We start from the raw sequence: 14,969 nt of genomic DNA, 5'->3' as shown, positions 1-14,969 counted from the left end.
ATTTCTTTCATTCTCTCCATTTCAACCATTTTATGCTCATCTCAGCAGACTGACATGTCATTGTAGTGGGCGTTTGACAGTCAAACACATTTCAATGTAATTGCCACCTCATAACGTCATAATTACCATAGACGCTACAGCACTCACTTCTGAGAGGCTTGACAATAATGGGAAAGCTGTAATGATAGGTGTGTATCATGGCGCACGCACACACACATGCACGCACACGCACGCACAGACACGCACTCACATACACACACACATAGGCACACACATGCTCAGGCCAAAACAGCATTGTTCCCACATGTCTACCCTGGCCCTGCTTGAGGTTTTTTTTTTTTTTGCCATTTCTCTTCATGGAGATATCTCCCATTTAATTCAATTAAAACTTTTAAACAACCTAATTGGAAACAACTGCCTGGAAAAATTAAATTACATAAACAAAACTATTCTGACAGATTACGTCTAATATTAGGCATCTGGGCCTTATTAGGCTCCAGTAATAACAGCACCGGCACATTTTCTGCTGTATTAGGTTTGACTGGCCAAGCAACCAGAAGGTGGGTTGTGTGTGTGTGTGTGTGTGTGTGTGTGTGTCTGTGTGTGTGTGTGTGCGCGTGTGTCGTGCACCCCACAACAGAGCAGTGTTTATTTATCCTCTATTAGAGCAGGAGCAGACATTAAACCCAAACAGGCCTCGAGTAGTACCCCCCCTCCCCGTCAATTCTTTCTTCCCTCCCTCTGGTCCGATTAGGAACATATGGAAATGGGGCACGCTAAAGGTGAAAGAGAGGGGAGGGGTATGCCTGTGAAGTGTGTAAAGAAGCATCAGAAACTATGTATATGCGTTCCTTGAGGCTCTGAAGTAAAGGTGAAAAAATAAAATCTGTGTTTCTTCTCTCTTATAGCTGTCGATGAATGTATTCTTTAAAAGGCTAATGCACTTACACACACCAAGGCCTGCATATCATCAGTTTTGTCTGCGAGCCTGCCATACAAGGCGTTCCAGTATATATGCTGACTTTCAGTAGGCAATGGGTGGGCTGTGAGCTTTACAGTGGCAGGTAGCGGCTTGTATGTTGTAACCACCGCGGCTGTGGACGCGGCCCAGCATCGGCCCCGGCACTTTTAAGAGCTGCCGCTGCAGCTGTTGTCAAGGTCAACCCTTTCTCTTAAACCCTCTCTGTCTCTCTCTCAAACTTTCTCTCTGATCTCCAACTGACCCTCAAACTGCCTCTCGCTGTCTGTCTCTCTACCTCTCTCCCCCTCTCCCTCGGTCTCTCACTCCCCTGCTGTGGTTTCAGCCCATGTCATCACATCAGAGTCGACAGCTCTAATCACTGTGCAGAGCGGACGGGCTGTAAAACATGGCAGGGACTGACAGCAGGGCTCAACACACACACCTTTCATCTTCCTTTACCAGCAGCACACAGACTCTCACATATTACACACACACACGCACATGCTTATACACACACAGCACAATAATTGGCGCGCACAAACACACGCAGTGCAAAATTCAAGGAGACCTCGTGTTTCAGCGGCCCGTCTCTGGTGTGTTGTAGTCATGGTTTCCCGCCTGTGTTCTTCGGTAACCCCAAACACGGCGTTCCTGGAGGAGGGGGAGGAGGAAAAAGGAGGATCTGTCAATCAATGTCTGATCCACCTAATCCTCAGGTAAGACAGGAGCTTTACGACGGAAGACTGTCGCAGGCCAGACAGAGAGAAAACACACACGCGCACGAGCATCTGACCCTAGACAGCGACTCACATCTTCCATGTGAATCTGAATTAATTTCACGTGTCACTGGTGAAAATAGGCGCAGGGGTCCGATGTTTGGACCTATTCGGGAACAAAATCTGAGGCCCGTAGATGGTGAATTAAATGTAATATGCTTAAACACACTACTGAAGACTAAAAAAGATTTCCACCTGCAAAAAAATCTGATCGACTTTTTGTCTCCATCTTTTCAGTGGTCGCTGGGTTGTTGTTAGTGCATTAGTGTGTCTACTTGCCTGTATGCATGCACACATATCCAAATTTTGAGTAATAAAAAGCAGCGAGTCCTTTGTCAGGTTGCACAATTGCTTTCTTCAAGGGTTTAGTTTAAACAGCTTCAATTTGTGCTGTAAAATAAGTCAAAGCTGAAATTTAAAAAAGCCTTTTCAATGTTTATCTTCAGAGACAAGGTTTTAAAGGAGCGCAATCAAAAATGTTTGGGTATTTATGAGTTTTGCCATTCAAAGCAAGCAAATTTCAGAGTTATATAGGTATTCAAATTATTTTTTATGCTTGGTTGAGGAGAAAGGACCAGTGCCTCTCAAGGTTGGTCTGATTGTAGTTGAAGTGGGTTGGTGTCCTTGCACTGTCCAGTCCTTGTATTCTCTCTAGTGTTTGTGAAGCCGTGTGTGTACGTGTGTGTGACGGTCTTGTGTGCGTGCGTGGCCATGCATGTGCTTGCATGCATGTACACATTTATAAAAATTTATTGACAGCCACTGTGCTCCTGATACAAAAGCAGTCTGAATTGCAAGTCTGGAATTCATTAAGGACACTTTAGCATTCAGCAAGACAACAAGAATGCTGAATACAGGCTCAATGCTTGAGAAGTTTAAACAGATTTACTCACCCAAACTCGGCTCAAAACATAATGAAATATTCAAGCGGACACAAATAACCCCTAATTAAAAGAGGCAGTTATCATCTTGTCACGAGCGGCAAAAAATAAACTGCATACCAAGAAGTTCTCTGCAACATTATTCAAAAACACTTCTCACAGATATGAAAGATAACTGTTGACAAAGGACAGAACTGGTTAAAAACACCTTAAATTGTTTGTCCTTGAACACTACTGGACTACAGAATAACATCGATACATTCCCTCCAAAATATAGCCATGAGGAAAGATTGAGAACTTTAAACCACCTGAGCACCAGGCAAAATTTCACCAACCTTTAGTGACTGAAAATACATTACAACCGCTATTCAGTGGCTGCAATGTTGAAAGTGTCTGTGGCGCTCAGAAGAAGCAGCAAGACTACTTTCTTAACTATTATCAAATTACATAAATTGACCGCAAAAAACATGCTTTACTTCCCCAAGAGTGGGCCATTATCCAATTAAAATCTATTGATTATGGAGAAAAGATGATGGTGAGAGTGAGTTTTATACCTCTGTTAAAAAAAAAAACTTTTAATGTGGCGGGGAGAAAAAAGAATCTGAACTACCTCCAGTGAGTCACAACCATAACATCTCTCCTGTAATATAATGCACATAGGGGACAGTTTAAGTGATGCGCGTATCCTTTTCAATGTCGCCCTAAGGGTTCAGTGGGTAAGAGGGAGTGAGAGGGTGGAGCTCTGTGTGTGTGTGTGTGTGTGTGCGTGTGTGTGAGTGTCAGGAAACAGGATGGCTTCAGAAGATTTATCACTGCTTGATCAGGTTGCGAGTGAGTTACTGCTGTTACCCCCCCCTGCCCAGGGGCCAGGCTGGTATATCAGCCTCTATATGACACATGCACACACGCACACACATGCACATGCATGTGCGCACACATAGAGGGGCAGTATTTCAGCTTGTCTGTGACAGGCTCTGTGTGTGTCTCTCCCATCATCTGGCCATTAGACAGTAATGGCTGGGAGAGGAGAGTAGGGTTTCCCTGTGGGCTCAATACAACAGCATTTATTACACACAACAGAAGCAGCATCCTGGCCCGGCAGCTCACTGGATAGACAGAAGGGGGAGGAGGGAGGGAGAAGTAGAAACAGGCAGAAATGAAGGGGATAGGACAGGTGATATGGGGAACTACATGTACGCTCCTGCTTGGTTGTTTATCCACGTCTGAAAGTGACCTATGGGGTCTCACCAGACAATATCATTTACAACAAAAGGAGCAACACAATAAAAAGTAAACACTGAGTCAGCATGCACAATACCAGGACCCTGAAACCAAGCAGCTGAAAGGAAATTCTGCCATAACTCATTTTATTTTTTATACCTGCGCCTTTCTAATCATAACATATGTCAAAATGTCCTCCAGGAAATAGGCCTATTCAACATTTGGGGGTTGTTTTGTTTTTTGGTATGACGGTGCCTAATGTTAGATATGGTATTGTTAGCAAACTTGAGATAGAGCAGATACATATTGCTATGTAGCTGACTTTTGACTCTTCCTTATTGCCCCTTTTGCACTATTTGTTAACATGCCAGAGGAAGACGACAAAACGGTTTTATAGTGAGGTTAGAACAAGAGGTAAACACACCAGACCTCAACTAAAGATGTTATTCTTGTAGTCTTATTTCACTAGCTCTCAGTCAGGTCGATAAATGATGACGTCTTTAAAGGAATGCTTCTGTTTGTATTGTTGTTGATTTTGTGAGCTTGGCTGTTATTTAGTGGGGACGCTGAGGACATGACCCCAACCCCCAAACACTTTTTAAAAACATAATTAGTTAAAAATGGGCTAAAAAAACAGAGCTTGCTCCAAGATGTGTTGAATGAATTTTGATGCACCATTTTGCATTTGTTTTCCAGCTGTACCTCATATGAGCCCCTAATTACGTTGCCTGAAATCTTCCTCGGAGTCCTTGAGTCTGCACCTTGAGTTCTGTACAAGGTAAAATGCATATATATTTTTTAATTATTCGCCCTTGAATGACATCTTTTCAGAGAACCAACCCTGCTTATATAAATACAAACCTTGTAATGTTACCTGTACCTACTGTTGGTTGTCAGTGACATTTCCTTACATGAGTGTGTGTGTGTGTGTGTGTGGGGGGGGTCTGTGTGTGTCTTTTTGCCATCAGGACAGTGCAAGATGTATTTACGAAACTTCACAGGTGTGAAGTTGAGCTAAAAATTAAAGCTGAGTGCCAACATGGCCATGGTCTGACCCCTGAGTACTAATGCAATAATGCAGATATCAGTTACTTATGGGTTGTAACGCGAACACGCTGACAAGCATCAGGGCTGGTGTGACCCCACTGCAAGATGGTCACTAGTCTTATATTCTCTTTTTCCTAGAGTCAGAGATCAATCATGTCTGTGGGTTAAGTACAGTGCCAGATTCAAGACAGGGTTAGCCTAGCTTAGCATACAGATTGGACAGGTGAAACAGCTAGCAAAGCTCTGCTAGCCTGATCTGCCAATTCTTCTTAAGATATTTTATTTACCCATCTTATCCTGTCATCTCTCTTCGACATATGGTTCAGCCAGCTTCGGGGGCATTGGTAGGCATATGATTCAATGTGGACAAAGCCAGGTTAGCAAGCTCCCTCTGCAGTCTTTATGCTAAGCTAGGCTAACCATATCTAGCACGTAAAGGGCAGATGAATTTGATTTTCACATATGACTTTTGAAAAAGAAAACAAGCATGTACATTTCTCAGATGATGAGACAAACATTTGACAAATCTAACAAAATTCAAAATGTGTCATTTCCATCCCGACCACTGTGCAAAAGTTGCATAGCTCAGCAGGGGAAATGAGGGGGAAGACTGGAGAAGAGCAAAACAAAAGAAAAAGACCATGAAACAAAACTATTTCAAATAATGGAACATGGCAAATTCGATGATAATAAATTCCTTCCTGTGCTCCTGAAACTGTTCAGCTTTCCCCTGAGCGAGCCTCCCCTGTAACCCCCACAGCAGGATTAAGAGGCGTGAAAGAGCAGGGTTTCACAATCGGGACACTGGGATGTACATCATGTTGGCGTCGCACAAAAACATGTGCGAATGGGCTGTAATTCCCCAGTTTAAGTCCCTTATTTCCATTTTGTCATGTCTGAGCGCCTGTCATGCTTTTGAACAAACATTGACATAATTAAAATGCAAATGCAGTTTGGTGCTGGAGGAGACAGAGAGAGATTTCTAAGCTGATATGCACACAGATACGGATGCACAGAAGGAGAAACACAGTTACAGAAAACACACACAAGCAGAAACATCACAAATGACGATAAAGGTTTGGAACAAATTCCCTGTTTGAGCAGAAAACTACTAAGGACCGTGTAAGTGGGTTTTGTGCTGATGAGTGCACTGTTGTGTAGGTCTGTATGTGTATACACACTCACACACACACACACGCACACACACACGCACACACACAGGGCTCCGTGGGCTTCAGGCTCCCCAGCCCCTGGCCTTTATTAAGAGCAGTTGTTTGATGAGAAAAGAAGCCGGCCTTCACTCCAGGGCCTGGCAGAAGCCTGGGGAGTGGGTAAGTGGGTTAACCCAGAGGCCCAGACAAAGCCTGAGGAATGGATAAGTGGGTCACCCGCCCTCAACTGAACACTCAAAGGATCCACTCTGACTCCTCTCCCTTTTATTATTAGAGCTGGTCTAATGTGTGAAGGGACCTCAGGAAGGAACACAGCACTCATCTCTGCATGAGCGAGTGAGCTTGTGTGCATGGGTATGTGCATGTATGCGTGTGTATGTGTGTGTGTAAAGCAAGGAAAATGCAATGGTCCTTGAAGACACTGAGAAACTACACGCACCAAGTTCAAGGCTGCGTTGAGGGAACCCGTACTGCTGCTATAGAGTAAACAAGGGGAGACACTGATACAGAAGAAAAGTGGCACCTAATGTAAAGGATGCTCATATCTTGGCCGCTATGTATGTTGAGAAAATGGAGGGCAGAAATCCCATTATGATGCTGTCATTCAGCTCAAGCATGGTATTGTTTATGTTCGTATGTATCTCTATATTTTGGCTTTTGCCTTTATTTAATAGCCAGAGCTGAAGAGTGACTGCAGAACAGATGAACAAACACATCTCAGGCTGTCTGTGAAGAATTGGCCGCTAACTGTAGCTTCTGTTTGCTTGTAAGCTCAGTTAGCCATGCAGCTAGTAGTCTGGACTGTAAGCTCGGGGAACAGGGGAAGTGTTAATTAGCTGGTTAGCATGCTAACGTTGGTAGATCGCCTCGTAACACAATACTTACAGTCATGAAGTCAAAAATGTTTCTATAGTTTATATCATTTTTGATTATTTCCAACTAAAAAAAAAGGAAATTGATTTTTATTTTTATTTTTAGATCAGGAATGCAGGGGAAAAATATGAAACGGAAGCTCAGTTTTTATTATTGTAACTGTAGTTAGCTTATTACAACAACATTTTATTATATGTCCCTCTTCTGCCATGTTTTATGAATTAGGTTAAAGTTAGTCTTTAATCTAATAATTAACTTGACTATGATAACTATGAGAACACTGCTCATCAAAACAAAGCAACAAAACAGAGGACAGGCGATATCTGACACCATGAAGTGAAAAGTTACATAACAATCAACGTGGTGTTACTAAGTAATGTAAGAAAGTGGCCCTTTCACAAACCTCATTCCAGCCATTTGATCATTTGTTAGTAGGCTAATTAGTCCATTCATTAGTTGTGCCTGTTGCAAAGCACCAAAACACTCATTTCATTAAAAAGTTTTAACCCTGGCTGTTCGAGCAGAGGGAATTCACATGAATCATACGGACAACACAAGACTTCATCTCAAAAACTAGTTGAATAGGCATGCTGTAAGAAAAGAGCATTAAGTTAGAGTAATTCATCAGAGAGCTGTTGTTGTTGTTCTACCTTGCTGAGTAAATCTTACAACAGACCACAGATGGAGCACCACCTATGGGCTGCTCACCACTGCTTGTAACCATCCAGCTGCTAGCGCATTATCTCAAAGCAGCGGACACCAGTGCTGGTATTATACTATAAATACCACATCCAGGAAGTAAAGCTTAACGACTACAGTGCAAAGACTTCACCACAACATTTGCACAACACACACACACGAACACACACACACACACACACACACACACACACACACACATACACACAGAAGCTCATACTTCAGGGGGGAGATCAGCAAGAGGATCAAGTGTAAAGTCTCTTGTGTCATGGAAAGGACTTTGATGAAGAAGAAGAACACAAACAGTGAAACCACACCAACATAACACACACACAAACACACACACACACACACACACACACACACACACACACAGAGAGACCAATTCACTAATTTCCTCCTTAGTGTAATTATGTTCTCACCACAGTCTTGATAAAGATTTACTTCTTTTTTTTTCATCCCGGTTATTCATTTATTCATCTGGTAGTGTCTAGTTTCCTGTCATTTGTTAGGCATTGCAGGATTAATGAATGACTTTTTACTCCACTAATTGTGAGCGACATCCAACATGCGCGCGCAAATACGCACACATGGACAGACGGAGTTCCCACATAAACAAACAGAGTGGGTCTTTGTATTCCGCTGTACATCCCCACAACACAGATCAACAGTCCCTGAGGTAACGGCCAAAATAAAGATCTCATTACTTTACTCTCCTCTCTCTCTCTCTCTCTCTCTCTCTCTCTGTCGTTCTCTCTCTCTCTCTCTCCATGGCTTGTCAGCTGCCAGACCCTGACGTCTCCTTTCATGTTGGCCAGGCCTCTGAGAGGAGCTGAGAGATGCTGAGAGGCGCAGAGAGCCTCCCAGGGCTTTGAGCAGCGTTTGATTCCTGCTAGATAATAGCTGGTTCACTGTCAGCCCCAGGATGATCAGTTAAATCCTTAATCACTGCCTGTCCACTTGCATGACAGTTATTTTAGGGCTCTTTTCTGGACCTTCTCTTCTCTCTTTCCAGCTCTCCACCTCTCTCCCTCCCTCTGTGAAAAGTAATCCCCACAACGGAGGCAACAGAAAACAGCGTGCCATGGATGGGTGCAGGGATGGTGGGAGAAGGGGTCAGAGGCAGCCTCAATCTCTGCCGGGAGTACATAGTACTAGTGGTTGCAAGGAAAAGAGAAGACGGAAAGGGCTCAAACTTGCATGTATTATATGTTGTGTGACTACAGCTCACTCTTCCTTCATGAAGAAGGTAAAAGAAGAGTAGAGACAGATGAAAGGGGGTCGGAAGTGCAAAGACCAAACTGAGAGGAACTCGTCTTTGACCTGTCAGCATGAAGACAAAAAGAAGAAGGACGACCGCTCCCCCTCTCCTTCACTTTCCTGTACCTGCCTGTTTTTAAAGGCCATTCAAAGGCGGGCAGGGAGACAGTTAAGGCGTTGTCTGTCAGCCTGTCCTGTAACAGTGTCACTGGCTGAGCGGTACGGGGAGATGAGCGCTCTATGTTCATGTCCAATCCAGGGCCTTGATCAAGGCTGCTGCACAGCCAGGTGCTGCCACTGCTGACAGCCTCACCTCCACCCCCTCCACCCACCTCTGTCTGGAAGACGGAGGGCATTTCACTTTGACAAAGACCAAAGTTTAGTGATCGGAGAGTGAGGGCGGGGGATACTTGAAGTTAATTTTGATTACAGAGGAATCATAGAAAAGTTTTGGACAGTCTGGACATTGATGTTGAGAGTGTGATCAGTGCGTTAAGTTATCAGATCTTTGATGTTTCTATAACCTGAAAAGTGTTGGGCTTACAGTTTGGTTGCACTTGAAGTAAGTTCAGAGGTTTGGGATTGAATCGCAGGAGTCACATAAGTATAAAGTACACAATTTCACTTTGGTTGTGACTGATTTTTGCAGAGAATTCATTAGGAACCTTACACAACAAAACAGCATCTTAGAACTAGTAGTGATGAAGGCCGACTGTTCTTTCACTTTTACGCCAAAAAGCTGCACTTGAACACACAGCAAAGACTTCTGCCACTGGCCAACTAGCTCTGTGCCTGCATGAGAGGAAATACCTCTCTATTTCACCAGGTAGCGGTAGCCTGCATTCATATTCACGAAGGGAAACTGGATGACAATGGACTATGAATATACAAACCATTGTTATGATACAGCAACATTATTGACACAGCTCTCACCAACTTATGTCCACCTTTAACCTTTAAGAGTATGTCTGATAAAAAGTTGCAATTGGCACTGGCAAAGAGGCGAAGAATAAGAATAAGCTGCACTCTTGCACTGATTCGCTTAGCTGGGCAGCCAATAAGAGTGTTTTTTCTCTCACTGACTGGCTGCTCAATCTGCCAAAAATCTGCCAAAAAGCCGCCCACAAGGACCGACTAGCACAGACACTCACCTACAGCCTCCACAATGGCCGATGGGTGTGTCTGGGCCCTAAGGCATAACTAAGATAAAGGGCGCCAAGGTAGCTGCCAAGGTAGCTACCCTGGTAGTGCAAATACCATACATGAAGATCATTAGATCTTACTGCAGCAGCTTTGGTTGAACTGCCAAAGCCCTTTGCGGCATGTCGTCTCCTCTCTCTCTCTTTCCTGCCTTTACTGTCTTTCTCCAGCTGTTACTATCACAATAAAGCAGAAATGCAAAAACAAAAAGACATGAGGGAGATGTTCATTAAGAGAGAAGCCAAACTGTAAAATTATTATCTAAAATGTCAGCTGTAAATATTAGTCACAGACACACTTGACTTGGATTGAGTTTTCTTTGCGTTACAAGAGCTTTATTGGCAACATAACAGGCGAACTCCGTTCTGCTTCTACCCTCAAACAAAGTGGTAAAAGGTGGTTTGGATAATGAGCTAATTGTCTGACTGCTTGGGTTTATTTCCCTGCTGGACCTGACTGTAACAATGTCGCCTCATAATGAGACCTGTGTAATTAACTCGATGAGAACAATGTTCATCGTGGCCAATAGGAATAATGACTACACATACAAAATAAGATCAGCATTGAAATGAATCTGAGAAATGCTTCCAGACCTAAATCTGATTCAGTCCCATCTCTCAGTTATGTCACTGAATTCTGAAAAATATCCTGATAAAAAAGTTTGATGTCTTCTGCTTCTCTTCCTCTTAAATACTCTTTTTTTCTCATGTGTGCTGCGCTGTGTGCGCAGAATGATGTTATTGTGGCCAGGCTGTAAGAGGCAGACCATAGTCCATTGCCTCATTTCCACGAGTCTCAACCTTTGACCCCTTGATTCTGACTGGTGGCACTTTGCTGTACGGCACAGGGAGCCTTTCAGCCAATAGAATCAGAGCGCAGCTGGAGGTCAGAGGGTCACAGACGCACCATGTATGGAATTCCATAGAGCGGGAGAGGTCCGAGGTCACTCTCAATCACAGTCAACACAGAGCAAAGAATCAAGAGGCTCCTACAGCCACAACAATGGAAATGACACAGAAAAGAACAAATGAAACAGAGGGGGTAGACGGACCGGGGTACATGATTTAAAGGATGATGATGTATTTATATATATGTGGTGGCTTCTTTTTTCTGAATTGGCTGACAGGATCTTGAATTCCCAAGATTTGTTCCGCCAGTTTTTGGTGATATTTAACAACATTTTGCCAGTGTTTTTTCCCACTGTATTACTTGAACGTCACTGAGGTACATCGTATTGCTGTTAGTCTGAACGGTGACACTTTCTTTCACGAGGATGGTGGAAGGGGACTTTTTCTTTTCTTGGTTTGTGGCTCTAATTCCCATGAACTGTCTGTCCCTGTGCTACTTGAAATTAATTCAAGTCAAGCAATCATTTTACATTTTTGAGAAAATGCCATGGCTGTTCAACACAGGCATGTGTCAGCTCACTTTTGTCTGGCAGGTATATCTCAAGTGGATGGCAAATTTCGAGGGTTACTTGAAACATTACTGGAGCTAGTAGCTCAGCGGCACCTGCTAACAGAGGAAGAACTACAGAATATCTTGAGAGCTGAGAAGACATTACTTACGAGTTTAAGTATCAATGATTCTTGATTAGTTAGAAATCGGAGAGATGTGCGTGGTTATGGTAGCATGTGTACTGTAGGTGGACTATATGACTCAAAATGTAAATATCTAAATATCTTGGTAATACTGGTAACTAGCTCAATACTATTTATTGTTCATTATTCAACACATAGTCAAAGGAGATTTTGTAACTCGTTATGCTACACAAACATAGATCACATAGTTATTTAGGTTCTGGACATAAATACATAAATGCCCACATAATTATTTTTCAAAATTTGCATTTGGGTGAATGTGAGCAGCAGCAACAAGCTGGTGATGATATTTAGGTAGGCATCTTCACATTAGAAGTGAATGTCCACCAACATTAACTGCATATGAGCACCAGCATCAGTGATGGACACACAGAGTCCACCGCTCCTCATCCTGCGCTCTGTCAACTTAATCCACCCAAGGGCTCAACTGCAGCAGCTTGATCCTGGATGCTGTGCTGGAGACAGGTCTCTGTAAAGATGAGGGCACAACAGTCCCTGATTTCATGTCGTTTAGCCAGTCAGAGCCATATCGTCCATTTAATTTCCCTGCTGATCATTCTCCATGAGCAGCCTTAATCCAAGTTGAATTAGCACGGCTCTTATCCAGACTCTTGTCCTCTCCTCCATGAGGCGGTCCAACAGGTCAGGTTGGATGGTCAAAAGATGCCGTGTGCAGTGACTGTCTGCTTTTAATCCAAAACATTTGCATTCCTCTCAAATGCTGACAATTGTATTTCTGCAATAAGCAACACACATGTCACCATTGCCATGGATTACAAATATTTTTAGCTTAATGTTGCACAAGTTTCGACGGTCCTGCACATTGCGGCTCATGTCTAAAAACCCTCATTGGGTGAAGTTCATACGACTTTTGTGGTATTCTTCATTATTGCTGTAAGACCTGCAGCTCAGCACAGTTAATGAGAATGTATAGTAGTTCCATTAGCAGGTGTGTTCAATATAGCATTATTTATGATGATTGTACTTGGGGCTGCAGTAGGTAGGTGTTGTCCAATAACCCTTCTGTGGTCCTCATACACAAATTAAGGACCATGTGTCTGCACAAGTTTGGAAGGTGTGTGTGTGTGTGTGTGTGTGTGTGCGTGTGTGTGTGTGTGTGTTTGAGTGTGTGAAGAGTCCTAGAGGTGCCCTAACTGCCTAAGCCACTTCTGCAGATCTGTCGAAAGATCATCAAGACACTTTTTTTTCTCACTTTGAGAGTTGTGTATTGCGTGTGTGTGTGTGTGTGTGTGTGTGTGTGTGTGTGTGTGTGTGTGTGTGTGTGTGTGTGCGCGTGTCTGTGTGTTGTCTCTGTGGGAGCATGCTGGCTGCGTCTCCTGCTTAACACTCACTTTCATCACGCACACACTCAGAAGTGACAGTCCCTGTCTCTACAAAGGGATTTAGCATATCACCAAGAGACCTGCCATCTCTTTCTCTTTCTCTCTCTCTCTCGCGCACACACACACACACACTCATGTGCACACACACACAAACATGCAGAAATACCCGCACAAAGCTTGCTACAAAGGGATTCATGATGTCACCCAGAGACGTAACTTAGTTCCACATAATTTCCCATTATTCCTCCTAATGAATCTTAAAACAAGATAGTGGCTGTTAAATTACTCACCACTTCCATCTACTCCTCTCTTCTCACCTCTCCTCATCTTTATTTCCTGTCATCCCTGGCAAATCTCCCCTGCAGCCCACTCCCTATTGACACGTATCCCCAGAAGCACAAGCAAACACCATGCCCACAAAGGCCTAAGCGCCTAAGCTAACAACCGATACACAAAAACACAACAACAAAGCAGTTGTTGTCAGGTTGTTAAGTCCCTGCCACTGTTTCCAAGGGTCGGGGAGACGGCAAGCAGACAGAAAGAGGGAGAACAGGATGAGATGGGCTTTGGAGAATAAAAGACCACTAATCCCTGCATTTGGATATGAGAAACGCAGGCCCGCAGGAGAACGCATCAAAGCAGGCGCTAAATTAGCCTACATACAGAGAGTGAGAGGAGGAGAGTGAGAGAGAGGCCGCTGATTTGAGACAGTGTGAGAGGAGCAGGGAGAGGTAGTCTCCTAGGGCCCAGATTAGCAACACACACTCATTATTCTCCAGCATTGCTGCCGCACACAAACACACATGCACACCCGCAGCCCCATGCACACAGATTAGAAACATACACTCATTATTCTGTCTCAGTGGGACACTAAACCCTAAAATCCAGCACGCTTGCTGGGAGCACTTGCACAGAGACTGGTTAACGGACTAACAGGGCCCAACACTGCCTTTGTAGCTGTGCATGGTTAGCCACACTGGGCGCTAGCACCTCATAGGGGTGTGTGTAGGTGCATGAGTGTGTGCGTGTGTATGTGTGTGCCAGGGAAGGGCTGACGAAAGCAGGCAATTAGGACTAGAGGAGTGTGCTGGTTCATTCAGCTCCACAAGTGGAACCATCCAAAGCACATTAAATAAGGAAGTTAGGCAGAGAGACAGTGTAGGTTAGGTTGCCTGTGTGTGTGTGTGTGTGTGTGTGTGTGTGTGTGTGTGTGTGTGTGTGTGTGTGTGTGTGTGTGTGTGTGTGTGTGTGTGTGCGTGCGTGCGTGTGCGTGCGTGCGTGTGCGTGCGTGTGTGTGAGGGAAGGAAGAGCAAGTAGGGGCAGAAAAGCTTGTACAGATGAAAACGTAGAGCCGGAGGTTGAGTTACGTCAAAAAGAATAAAGATTCTGAGATGAATCTTGCAGGTCACAGACACACGGGATGGGCCATATCATATCCATAATATCAGTACCATATCTGAATGGGATTTCTTTTGAAAAATCCTACTATGATAATGGCATTGCTCCAACTTGTTGACATAATCAAGTCATATCTATATACACAGCAACAACAAGCATGGCTGAAACCAAAAGTAACGCTGCTACCAGCTTCACAGTGGAGGAGTCAGTTCTAGGACTAGAGATGCACCGATCAGGATTTTTGGGGCCGATCACTGATCACCGATCACCAAAAGCAATATCTGCCGATCCCGATATTGCCGATCACCGATCACAGTGTCAAATCCATAAATTCTTCTATATTGTTGTCTTGTGTAACTTTCATATATTTTATTAATGATTCTTCTTACACAACATTGACATTGTATTATTAAGTATAAAAACTAGGAGATGAGAAAGTATCATGAATTGACCACCGTTTTATTGCAGGCTGAGGCAATGTGCAATATTTCACACTCTAGAGACTCTCTTAGAGACAACTTTGACTCAGCTTACATA

The 14,969-nt window shown here is 43.7% G+C and overlaps 1 long non-coding RNA gene across 1 annotated transcript in view; it reads right to left on the bottom strand.

Annotated features, from left to right (window-relative positions):
- Positions 1 to 1,529: 1,529 nt before the first annotated feature.
- LOC115583151 (uncharacterized) overlaps positions 1,530 to 14,969 on the bottom strand; it is a 36,670-nt gene continuing 23,230 nt past the window's right edge. The window contains exon 3 of the long non-coding RNA XR_003984310.1: positions 1,530 to 1,612. This is a non-coding gene — a long non-coding RNA (uncharacterized LOC115583151). The remainder of the gene's footprint in view (positions 1,613 to 14,969) is intronic.

This window comes from Sparus aurata, chromosome 6 (genome assembly GCF_900880675.1).
Source record: "Sparus aurata chromosome 6, fSpaAur1.1, whole genome shotgun sequence".
Taxonomy (NCBI): Eukaryota; Metazoa; Chordata; class Actinopteri; order Spariformes; family Sparidae; genus Sparus; species Sparus aurata.
This window is presented reverse-complemented; position numbering and strand designations above follow the sequence as displayed.